Source organism: Manis javanica, chromosome 15, assembly GCF_040802235.1.
Source record: "Manis javanica isolate MJ-LG chromosome 15, MJ_LKY, whole genome shotgun sequence".
NCBI lineage: Eukaryota > Metazoa > Chordata > Mammalia > Pholidota > Manidae > Manis > Manis javanica.
Genome location: NC_133170.1, coordinates 56,306,035 through 56,318,647, shown reverse-complemented (window position 1 = coordinate 56,318,647; position 12,613 = coordinate 56,306,035). Strand labels below are relative to the sequence as shown.

Genomic DNA, 12,613 nt, shown 5'->3' with positions numbered 1-12,613 from the left:
TTACAAACTTAGCTAAGGAAAACACAGGATAAAAAAGTAAAATGAGACATCAAAAACATAAAATGTTGGGGAAGAGTAGTAATGTTGAGCATTACAAAGGGATCAAACTTAAGCTGTTATCAATTTAAAGTAGACTGCTATAGATATAAGTTGTGATTTTTAAGTCTTAGGTCTCCACAAAGCAAATGCCTATAGTAAATAAACAAAAAATACAGATAAAGGGATATAAGCATAGCAGTAAAAAAAAAAGTCATCAAACTACAAAAGAAGAAAGAGAAAAATAAACAGAGAAACACTACAAAACAGCCCAAAAACAATTAACAAAATGACAATAAGCACATACTTATCAATAATTACTTTAAATGTAAATGAACTAAATTCTCTAATCAAATGACATAGAATGACTAAATGGATAAAATACAAGACCCGTCTATATGCTGCCTGCAAGAGACTCACTTTAGATATAAGGACTAACAGTCTGAAAGTGAAGTGATGGGAAAAAACATGTCATACAAATGCAAACCAAAAGAAAGCTGGATTAGCTATCCTTATACCAGATAAACAGAATTTAAACAAGAACTATAATAAAAGACAAGGGCATTACATAATGGTAAAGGGGTCAATACAACAAGAAGATACATCATTTGTAAATATTTATGTACCCAACATGCAAGCACCTTTTAAATATATAAAGCAAATATTAACAGACCTAAATGGAGGAATAGACAGCATTGCAATAATAATAAAAGACTTTAATACCCAACTTACATCAACAGATAGATCATCCAGACAGAAAATTAATAAGGAAACATTGGCCTTAAATGGCACATTAGATCAGATGGATTTAACTGATATTTTACAGAATTTTCCATCCAAAAGCAACAGAATACACATTCTTCTCAAAAGCACCAGGAACATTTTCCAAGACAAATTACATTTTAGGCCACAAAAAATGTCTTAATAAATTTAAGAAAACTGAAATGATATCAACCATCTTTCTGACCACAATGATATGAAACCAGAAATTAATTACATGAGGAAAACTGGAAAATTTACAAATATGTGGATATTAAGCAACATGCTACTTGGCCAAGAGGCCAAGGAAGAAATCAAAAGAGAAATAAAAAAAAATTTTGAGACAAATAAAAAAGGAAATGTAAAATACCAGTATTTATGGAATGCAGCAAAAGCAGTTCTAAGAGGCAAGTCCATAGTAATAAATGCTTACCTCGAGAAATAAGAAACCTCAAATAAATAACCTATCTTTACAATTCCATGATTTAGAAAGACAACAAAGCCCAAAATTAGAAGAAAAACGCTATAACAAAATCAGAGCATAAATAAATGAAATAGAAACTATGAAGAATAGAAAAAGAAAAGATTAATGAAATTAAGAGCTTATTTTTCAAAAGATAAATAAAATTGGCAAGCCTTTAGCTAGACTCACCAAGAAAAAAAAGGGAGGACTCAAAATAAAGTCAGAAGTGAAAAAGGTGTTATAACTGATACCACAACAATACAAAGGATCCTATAAGACTACTATGAACAATTATATAGAAGCAAATTGAACAATCTAGAAGAAATTGATAAATTCCTAGAAATATACAACTTGCCAAGACTAAATAATGAAATACACAATCTGAACAGATCAATTACTAGTAAGTAGATTGAATCAGTAATTCAAACTTCCCAAGAAACAAAAGTCTAAGACCAGACAGCTTCATTGGTGAATCCCACCAAACATTAAAAGAATAATTAATACCAATCCTTATAAAACTCTTCCAAAAACTGAAGAAAGGAAATTCCAAACTTCATTTTATGAGGCCAGCATTACGTTGATGCCAAAACCAGGCAAGGTTGCCAAAAGAAAAGAAAATTACGGGCCAATATCCCTGATGAACAAAGATGCAAAAATCCTCAACAAAGTATTAGCAAATCAAATTCAACAATACATTGAAAGGATCATACACCATGACCAAGTGACATTTATTCCAAGGATACAAGGATGGTTCGATATGCACAAATCAATCATTGTGATTAGCCACATTAACTAAATGAAGGATAAAATCATATCCCAATAGATGCAGCAAAAGCATTCAACAAATTTCAATATCCATTTATGATTAAGAACTCTCAATAAAGTGAGTATGAAAGGAACACATCTCAACATAATAAAGGTCATATATAACAAGCCCACAGCTAACATCATATTCAGTAGTGAAAAGCTGAAAACTTTTCCTCTAAGATCAGTAGCAAGACAAGGATGCCCACTCTCACCACTTTTATTCAACGTAGTATTAGAATTCCTAGTCAGAGCAATTAGACAAGAAGAAGAAATAAAAGGCATCCAAATTAGAAAGAAGTAAAATTGCCACTATTTGCATATGACATGATATTACATAAAGAAAACCCTAAATAGTCCACCAGAAACCTGTTAAAACTAATAAAGTAATTCAGTAAAGTTGCAGGATGCAAACTTAATACACAAAAATCTATTGCATTTCTATGCACTAATAATGAACTGTCAGAAAGAGAAATTAAGAAAATCCCATTTACAACTACATCAAAAAGAATAAAATATCTTAGGAAAAAATTTAACTAAAAAGAGAAAACTACATATTGAAAGATACAAAACATTAATGAAATAAATTGAAGAAGATACAAGTGGAAAGCTATTCCTTGCTCATGTGTTAGAAGGATTAATATTGTTTAAATGTCCATACTACTGAAAGCAATCTACAGATTCAATGGTATTTAAATGTTTCACATCTTTAATCTCCATGGAAATGAAAATAAAAACTAATCAGATATCATCTCACACCTGTTATAGTGACTATACCAAAAAGACCAGAAATAACAAGTAATAGCAAGGATGTGCACAAAAAGGAGCCATTATGCACTATTGGAGGGATTGTAAATTAGAATGGCCACTGTGGAAAACAGTATAGGGTGTCCTAAAAAGTTTAAAAATAGAACTGCCACATGATCCAGCATTTCTGCTTTTGGGTATTTAAGAAAAACAAAAACATTAATTCAAAAAGATATTTGCATGTCCATGTTTACTTCAGCCTTATTTACGATAGTCATGATATGGAAAAAACCTAAGTGCCCATTGGTGGATGAATAAAGAAATTGTGGTACATACACACACAACACACACACACTGGAATATTATTCAGCCACAAAAAAAAGAATGAAATCTTGCCATTTCTGACCACAGGGATGGACCTTTAGGGCATTTGCTAAGTGTAATAGGTCAGACAAAGAAAGACAAATACCTTATGATCTCTCTTATATGTGGAATTTATATGTAAAAAAACCAATGTCATAGATACAGAGAACAGATTAGTGGTTGCCAGAGGTGGGGTGGGCATGAGAGAAATAGGTGGTTTGGGGGAATCTAATAAAAACAACCTGATTTTTAAAAAAAAAACTCTCTCAGAGAAACCACAAAAACAGAAAGTTAATAAACAAAACCCAAGTCAAAAACTTGCTTGTTTTCTTGGAATGCATCCAATCACGTGAAAAGCCCAGGCTAGCTTTCATAGCCAAGTCATCCCCATCACACCAGCTGACCCTGCAACAGCCAGAAGCATATTATCTAAGTGTCCAGCAGGAGACCATAGATAAATCATTGGCCCTAGTGAAGACTAGAAGAACCACTCACGTGACCCCCACACAAACTGCCAACCCACAGAATGAGCTAAATGCATTTTTTAAGTCACTAAGTTTGAGAATGGTTTGATACACAGCAAAATAAATTGGTAAGTTATTAAGCTGTTGCAGTTCTTCCATATCAGCAAATATTTACTACCCAACTCCCCACCACCAACAAATGGATCCACTGACCACTCTACAAACAGGCAACAAGACTGATACTTCGTCCAGCAGGGGTCTCCAGGGCATGCTCAGATTCTATAACCTGGTGTATTCTGATTGATCAATGTTAATGACCTATCAGTTGTTGAATATTTTTAAATGCTTCTGATCAAAGGAAAAGGGCCAAGTTACCCATAGCATATTGGAATAATATATTGTCACAAAAAATAACTATGTTAACTGCCAATCCATAAAATCATGTCTATAAAATAATGTTAAATGAAAAAGAACAGATCACTAACAACTGGAATGTACCCATTGCAGTAACCTCAAATGCCTGTGTGAGCCTTAACAGAGAGGAGGATTGAAATTATAGTATCAAGAGCTTGGTGTTTTTATTCTCTGTAATTGTTTTATTTTAGTGCATAATAAGAGAAAAACAACTCTAATCTTTCCAGTCGAATGTCTTTGAAAACTTATCTTCTTGTTATTTATATATCTCTGAGCAAAGCCCTGAGGGTGCATATAAAGCATTAAGAAAAAAATGCTTAGCTCCCTATAGGCAAGATATCCTAAACGTTTTTTAAATTTCTAATCTATTTTTAAAGGCTCAACATTTGCAAAATGAAACAAAATCAGTGTGTTCTAGAATGGATCATACTTGTTTAAACAAATATTAATTCACTTGTGAATAACTTTGCTTCACCTGCTTTTCTCCCCCAACCCAACATGGAGAAGAGCCCTGTTTTTGCCAGATCACCCCCCAAAATTTTTGTGATGCAAAATCTAGAGGATGTATACCAAACAATGCCAGCTTTTACCCAATAGCTACCCTCTCCCTTCTTTATTAGCGTGACACTGCTTTTCTTCCAGGGTTGCAAGGTGACCAGTTAGACTTACTCTGCACACTCCTTTGCAGCTAGTAATGGCCTTGTGACTCTCTGACCAATGAGATGTGAGTGTAAATCTACTAGATGGGGCCTCCAGGAAGGCAATTGTTTTCCTGATAGAAAGAAGTCATTCAGCAGGCACATGTCTTTTGCCTTTGGCCATTCCTCTTGTGGCCTACAGCAGCCACCTGTTAGAATGATGAAGAAACTCTGTATCATAAACAGTAGGGAGAAAAGTAGAAGGAGCTGATGGACCAGCCATGGAACAGTTCCTATGGACTTATTTGGGGGAGAAAAAGACACCTCTTGTTTGCATTAGCCACTGTAGTGGGGTTTTTGTAACAGGCAACCAGACACAACCCTGACTAACATAAGAGAAGGGGTGGGGGTCCCAAGGGACAGGAAGAAGGGAGGGAGGGGATGGGCCAAGAGGCCAGTTTTCTTACTAAAGAACTGGACAAGGAGAAAGGAGCAAGAGAGGATTCTGCTCCAGGCTGTGGTTGGAGAAGCAGTTTGGGTGTTGACACAAGAGAACATCTGGGGAAGCTGAGAGAAGAATGGAGCAAGGGACCTTTGAAGGGTGTTACTCCAGCTCATGAATCATATCCCCTTAAAGTTCTTCAGTAGAGGCATGTAACAGATGGGTTCCTTTTCAATGATTTCTGGCTGCCGTAGTTGGCTTTTAGGAGGGGTCTAGGCAGCGACTGAGCCACGTGGAGCCCCAGGAATGACTAGGGTCACATAAGCATCACTTTAGGAAAGTTCTGAAGGGTTAATTGGGTGGAAAGCACAGAGGTCAGGAAGCAGGAGAGATAAATTCAAGTCTCCATTCTTTCACGATTTGCTGTGGACCTTTCAGGAAGTACTTTGCTGTATCTGGTTTCAGATCCCCTGTGAAATGTGAGGCAAATCAGATGTGCCCTGAGAACCCTTTCAGTTCTGTGACTATGTATTCTAAGAGTTTCCATAAGAGAAGGCTATCTGGACTCCTAGAAGGATATCCCTCCTTCAGGGAGCTTTGCTTTTTGGCTTTGATGGTTAACACGTGGTGTGAAAGAGAGAAGAGGGTGCGAGGAAAATGAAGTCCATCACAATTGACAGACATATGTTGATCAGCCTCTCTGAGCTGAGCTCTCAGATGAAGACAGCCAAAGGATGCAGTCTAAGCTCCTCAGACCCACAAGCCCTCTACTAAGTGCCTTGTCTGGCTCCTCAGCCTTTGTGCCCCTGCATATCCCCACACACCCTCGCTCCTGGCATCCTGAGCTACTCCCAGTGTCCTCCGCCGCTGGTGATGCTTGATGTCTTCCTCTCTGCTCCAGCTATGTCCTCTCCCATCTCCCAGGGATGCCATCTCTTTTTGCTCAGAAAAATTCCTACCCATCCTAAGCACTTTGAGAAAAACAAAACCAGCCTTAAGAATTGTAGCTGACCTCAATGCTACCACAGCTAGGCTGTGATGTTCCCCTAATGAAATAAACAATTTCATAGAAGAATATCAAATCAGTTGAGAATTCCAACAAGACAAAAAAAATACCCCTCCATAATCATACCTGAACAGAAATGAAAACACAGACACTGTGAACCACAAGAATGAGCAAACATCCCCCCCGCCCCAGGCTAACGGGAGTTGCTATGGCTTCTTTTCCAGTGATATCTCTAATTTCACACATTCCTCCCATCTCCTAGATCAAAAGCATGAAGAGGCCAGGTCACCAAATGGACCCACTTTCTTAACAAGGCCAATCCAGCGCAGACCCCTACTCCTGTATTCAAATCACCAAACACAAGTGCAAATGTTCTATTAAGCCTCTCCAAACTCTCTCTTACCCACACACCCCATGCTTCTCTCTGGTGTGTGTTCTTTTGTACAGCAAATCATGAACCCAACTTTGACTACATGCATGTTCCCAGTGGTGTTTGGCAGGGGTCACTGACAATGTCGTCCTCTCCCACCTTCTCCAATCCAGCAGAGCAAAACTTATCTCTTGTGTATTTCTACATCACCTGCTCATACTTCCAACTTCCTTGAATCCTATTTGCAGCAACAGGGTTCAACTCTCGCAACATGTCTTCCTCTGTACGGCTCTTCCTAGTTTAGCTGTCTCTTTACCTGTCTCCCACAAGACTGTTCCCTGGTGACAGGTCCATGTCTTCCTCAGCACTGAGCACCTAGGATGAGGAATAAATACCGCAGGACTCCACACCACAAAGCAACATTGATAAGCCTCTGAGAATCGCAATACCGAGCAAGAGATTGTTGAAAGCTCTTCCTCCCCTGCAGCCTACATCTCATATGGGGCCACACACTGGGAATATTAGAGTTGCTCTCCATCAGCACTTCACATTCTGCATCTCAGTTTTGCTTTCTGTGCTGTTCTTAAATTTGCAAAGTTGCCATCACTGTTGATCATCCACCGAGGCCACCTCTGTGGCTTTAACATCCCCTGATGGTGCTGTGCCACGTTATTGAAAGCAGAGGCCTGCAACTGCGGGCAATAACGGGAACACAAGTTAATGAGTTGATAACGCCGAGCTCCTTCACCAGAGGGAAGAAAGGAAGAGCGCTGAGGTTTAAATCACCTCCATAAAACATCTGCAAATAGGAGTGAAAGAGGCTGCCGGAGCCCACAGTTCCTGTCCAACATGCACAATTAGCAGTTTTAGGAAGCAGCCTTTTGGAGACAAGTGCATCCTGAAGTGCATCCCTTTTATTTCTTCTCCAGTTTAAACACTTTGGCTGGAAGGTGAGCTGCATCCGTACTGGCTCAGACGCCAGGTGCACCACAGCAGACAGGACTGGCCGCAGCCCATTGTCACAGGCATTCTGGAAGGAACTGCGGCCGCCTTGACTAAGGAAAATGGGATTTTTCTCTGCTTCACTGAATGTGGAGCAAATATTTTTCTAAGTGGTCAAAAATGACAGGTTTTGTTGGGGGCTTTTTTTCTTTTCTCTCCAAAATGGTTTCTTGGATGACAAGGGCGGTGCCAACCCCACTTACGCCAAAGGTTAAAGAACAGGGCACATCTGCTCCAGTCTCCTCGCTCAGGCCCTCGGCCCCAGCCCAGCACCCGCTCTCTTCGGAAGGACAGAGGGTCACTGACACACATACAGAGCCAAGCACCCAGCAGGACGCCCTAGGGGAGGAAGGAAAGAGCTCTCTGCGCTCTCTGCTTCCTAGCTGCGGGGAGCGGGAAACCTAACAAAGGGCCTTGTCTTCCCAGAAACACTCACTTGGCCGGCCACAGGGATGGCCGAGTGACCAGATGCCACTTCCCAACAGTTTAAGAGACCCATGGCCTGGAGAATCACCTCAATTTTGTCACCCTAATGTAGACTTCTTTTATCTGACCCCAACAACAAAGGGATGGAGGAAACACTTTACAGTATCTTCAAAATGCTTGTGATTTCTCAGGAAATGAAAGGTGCATGAGGTGAAACAATAAAAGCACAGAATTGTCCCAAAAGGAACAAAATGCATCGTCAGACCACATGCCCATGACAACCTGGTTGCTGGGAAGCCCGGGCTCCCCCAGGACCCAAGGGCACCATCAGGCCTGCGGCTCTGCGTCACCCCGTGCTGCCGCCAGGGACACGGCTAGCTCCTGGGGTGAGTCACAGCCCCCCACAGCCTCCCTAGTGTCAGGGAGGCTGCCTTCCCCCCACCACCCACCCTCCCAGTGCCCCCACTGCTCCTTCATCCTCACCACTGCTCACCCTCACTCCCCGCCTAGACCACCCGCCACCACACCTCCCACCTCCCACCCCCCACCCCATCCCACTCACCCATCACCCCCACCTCCATGTGCTGGGTCACAAACTGGCCCAACACAAGGCAGGCAGGGAGCAACCAAAGAAAGGGGCAGTCCCCCAGGCTGGGCAGGCAGCAGCTTCACCAAGCCAGGGAACTAACTTAGGAGGCTGGCCCCAGGATGTCAAGCCAAGCAGATGTCTGCGTCTGCCCCTGAATCTCAAGTTTATAAGGCCTTCCTGGGCTCAGTATGCTGTCCAGGTGGGCTCTGCCCCTGACCCTCAAGGCTATGACCTTGACCCCTGCTCCCAGTGCCAGAACAGTGGGCAGAGCAAATGTCCCAGGGACAGGGGAGGTGAGGAGGCTCTGTTTGTCCAGGCACAGCTCATGGGTCAAGCCCGGGTCACACCCTCGATGACCTCCCCCAGCACCACACCACCATCACTCATCCACCCCCATGCCTTCGTCACCACAGCCAGCTGAGAAAACAGTCCAGTGACAGGAAACCTCTGATTTAGACTGTCTACTAGATTCACATGACCCTCTAAATCCATCACCAGAGGACATGGAACAAGTTGCCTCAAGCAATAACAATAATAATAATAGCTCACAGTCCTGAGCCCTTGCTGTGTGCCAGGAGCCATTGTAAGCACCTGTCATGCATTAATTCCTAACAGCCTTGTCCCGTTTTAAATATGGGGAAGCTGAAACACAGCTCAGAGACCATGTAGGCTGCTCCAAGTCCTGCAGCTATTAAGTGTCAGTCCTGGGACACAGCCGACGCCATCCAGCTCAGAGCCCAGGCTCTTGACCACCTTGTCACACTGTCATGTCCCGAAACAGATCCATGGCACTTTAATGAAGAGCATTTGTGAAGTCCACCCGAGGTTCCCAGAGGTGCCAATGCCACAAAATGAAGTGGGAATTCGTTGACTGCATTGCCCTCCACATACTCTGGCACTGGGCCAGCTGTGCACACGCCGGGTTCTGTCATTCTCACGTAATCCCATGACACAGTCAATCTTAGTCCCATTTTATACAGGAGGAATCCGAGGCTCAGGAGAATCATGCAGAGGGCATGCCTGAAAGGACCCTACTCCAAGGACTCACGGTTACCAACATGTGCCAAGCATTCTGAGGCCCTGAAGCACGTGGGTCGGCCTCTGTGGCCCCAGCACCCAGGACAGAGCCTGAAAAGACAGCTCTCAGTAACAAGCAAGTGAATGAATGAACAAGTGAACAAATGGTCAAAACAGTGTTGCTCTTATTGAAACTGAGAAAATAAGAGCTGAAGGATCCATAAAGGTCAGAGGGGCAGGTACTGTAACAAATGGAAATTTTGACCTTGGACCACAGCACAGCTGCTGAGCTTCTGCCCACCCTGCTGCACTTCCTCAGCCTGACCCATCAGGGTGATGGGGTTTGCACAACTCTTCCTGGGCTCCATGCTGACTGCAGCAGCTGCTTCCCTTTGCAATTAGACACTCTAAGCCCTCTATTCTGAGCCCTTATATATATACAGTGACCTATGTGCTGACGTGGCCGACAAGGAATGTGTGAAATTGTTCCCATTAAAATCAGCCCTGAGGGGCAAGCCCTGCATAACCAAGTGGCAGGCCTGGTTAGGGCCCTAGGTTTGGGTTTTAGGATCATGGCCTTTCTCTTCCTCTGTCTGAAAGTTCTGTTTTCTGCCCCTCTCACCCTCTCCTGCCTCTGCCCACTCTCTGCTCCCAACACAAAGCAACACCTTCTAACAGCCATTGCATTCATGGAAAGTCTTCAGCTCCATTTCTGCCCTGATAGGGTCTGTGCTACCAGAATACCAAACCAGATAAACTCTCTGCCTTACAAGGTTGGGTATCTTCTTTTTTTGTTGGGTAGTGGGACACACAGCAAAGACGCTGTGAGCATTGAACTTCAGTTCTTATCTGGAGTGCCTGGGAGACCCACTTTTTCATTTCACATCAGCCAGGATTCACAATACAAGGGTGCCTCAGCTCTTGGCCAGGTATCAGCTACAAAGACCCGTGACAGGGCCCCAGTTACACTGCTAATGGTAAAGAAAACTTGAACCATTTTTAGAACAAGAGTTAAAAGGGAATTAAAAAAAAAAAAAAAAAAAAAACCTGCTGTGCTCTTTTAAAACATTAGTTGGGAAATAGTTCCCTCTGGTGATTGAGCTGGAAATTGCCTCTCTTACTGAGAAAGTTTTCCAACATCTGGAAGTTAGTAATTTGGCAATCAGGTGAAGCCTAGAGACCTCTTCCCAAATTCATAAGGTAAAATACATGTCATTTCAAGGAAAGCCAAATATACTGAGATTTATTTATCCAGTTATTAAACAAATGGGGGCTATATAAATATCCATACTTAACAGTAGATAACAAGACCCAGTGGCAGGCCTCGTCACCATAAATAAAAAGTATTTTCATAATAATCAGCATATATGATCACCATGACATTTTGAGAAATGAGTGGCAACTGTACTCATACACAAACACTAGGATTTCTAGAAGTGAGGAAGTCGTATGTTCTGGTAATATTACAGTGCTCAGACCCTTTATTGCCACTTATCATTGAAGGAAATTCTGTATTTCAGTGCATGAGCCTCCTGAACTCCATCCACCGACCCTTGGAGTTGGTGGAGCCCAGCTATTCTAATCCAGTTTAATCTATTCATCGAGCACTTTTCTCTACATGAGGCAAGAGGTTCCCAATTTTATAGTGTTATCAGGGGAAGCGCTATTATTTCCAGGGCGTGTGAGAACCAGAGAATCTGAATTAAGCATTTCAACACATGTAATTTAACTATAGCAACACCTAAAAATCAGGAGCACTGACTTCCGTCCCATCCTGGCCAAATGTGACGGAAATGCAAGTGAATTTCAGCGAGATAAAGTACGGATAAACCTGAAGACATAGAAGGGCCAGCTACCCACCAAATTCTCCCCAAGTAAGGGGAAAGATTGCCTGTAAAAACTAAAACAGCCAGCGGTGTTGGAGGGCTTACCAGGGGCCAGTCTACCAGGCACTCTGCCCTCAAGGGCGCATCGCCACCTGTGACTTGCCCAGGATCCCACAGTCAGTCAGGGGCGAGGTCGGGACCGGAGTCCAGGCCAGCCTGCTTCTAACAGGGCCTTGAAGCCCCTGTGGACTGGACATTTCAGAAGCTTCTGGGTTGGGCTCTGAAACACCGGTACCCAGAGGCTAGAGGGCAGGAGGAGGCCCAAGAAAGGCCGGCAAGGGGCTTCACCAAGCTGGGGCACAGACTTACCAGGCTTGTCTCCTGGGCAGATCTCCGGGCCCCTACAGTCTCCTATACATGTGGACACCTTCCTGGGCTTGGTCACCTGCACCATCCACATGGGCTCAGCCCCTGACTCTCAAGGCCACACTGCTGACACCAGCTCCCAGTGCGGGAACGGTGGGAGGAGCGAACATTCCAGGAACAATCACTGTCTGTGATTGAGTGGTTTCAGCTTGCAGGACAACCGGGGTCACGTCCTCTTGATGACCTCCTTCACCATGTTACCCTTCATGATGGGCTCTTAGGATCTTACCACCCAGCCCCTCTTGCGCAGTGTGCCGTGAGTGTGCAAGAGGGCTTGTTAGCTAGGAGGTGGCTTATTTGGTGGTTATCTGGCTACATTGGAGGCACATGCTACAGCAACAATAAGCACATATAAAAACACAGATGAAGATAATTACTCCCAAAATAAGTAACAATTTTTTCCATCAAGAGCCCATGACCCAAACCACTGACTCATTAACACCCCTGGGCGGGGGTCAGATCACTCAGCACATGCAGTTGTGTCCCCAGGTGACTTTAATAAAGAGCATGCATTAGCAGACTGATTAGAGACAGCTTTCTCACTGGAGACATTTCAGCGTTCAGAAAGGACAGGCTGCCGGCTCTCATTTAAGGCTTGCTGGGTACATTTAGTAAGGGTGCTGTACCAGTGGAAAACATGTGCCCATCTGGCCTTGGGGAGAGGGAGGCTGGCAGCTTTAGGAACTTGACCTGGTGGCACACACCATACCCACTGGCCAAGGGAGCTAGCGCTGTCAGTTATAAGGAGACGCACCGGGGGCGGGAGTGCTTGAACAGGCCCCACCTTCTCCCATCTTCGGTGGTTTGTGCTCCATCCCAGG

The 12,613-nt window shown here is 43.3% G+C and overlaps 1 long non-coding RNA gene across 1 annotated transcript in view; it reads right to left on the bottom strand.

Annotated features, from left to right (window-relative positions):
- LOC140846351 (uncharacterized) overlaps positions 1-11,870 on the bottom strand; it is a 118,907-nt gene extending 107,037 nt beyond the window's left edge. Inside the window, exon 1 of the long non-coding RNA XR_012125348.1 lies at positions 11,736-11,870. This is a non-coding gene — a long non-coding RNA (uncharacterized lncRNA). The remainder of the gene's footprint in view (positions 1-11,735) is intronic.
- Between the last annotated feature and the right edge of the window lie 743 nt (positions 11,871-12,613).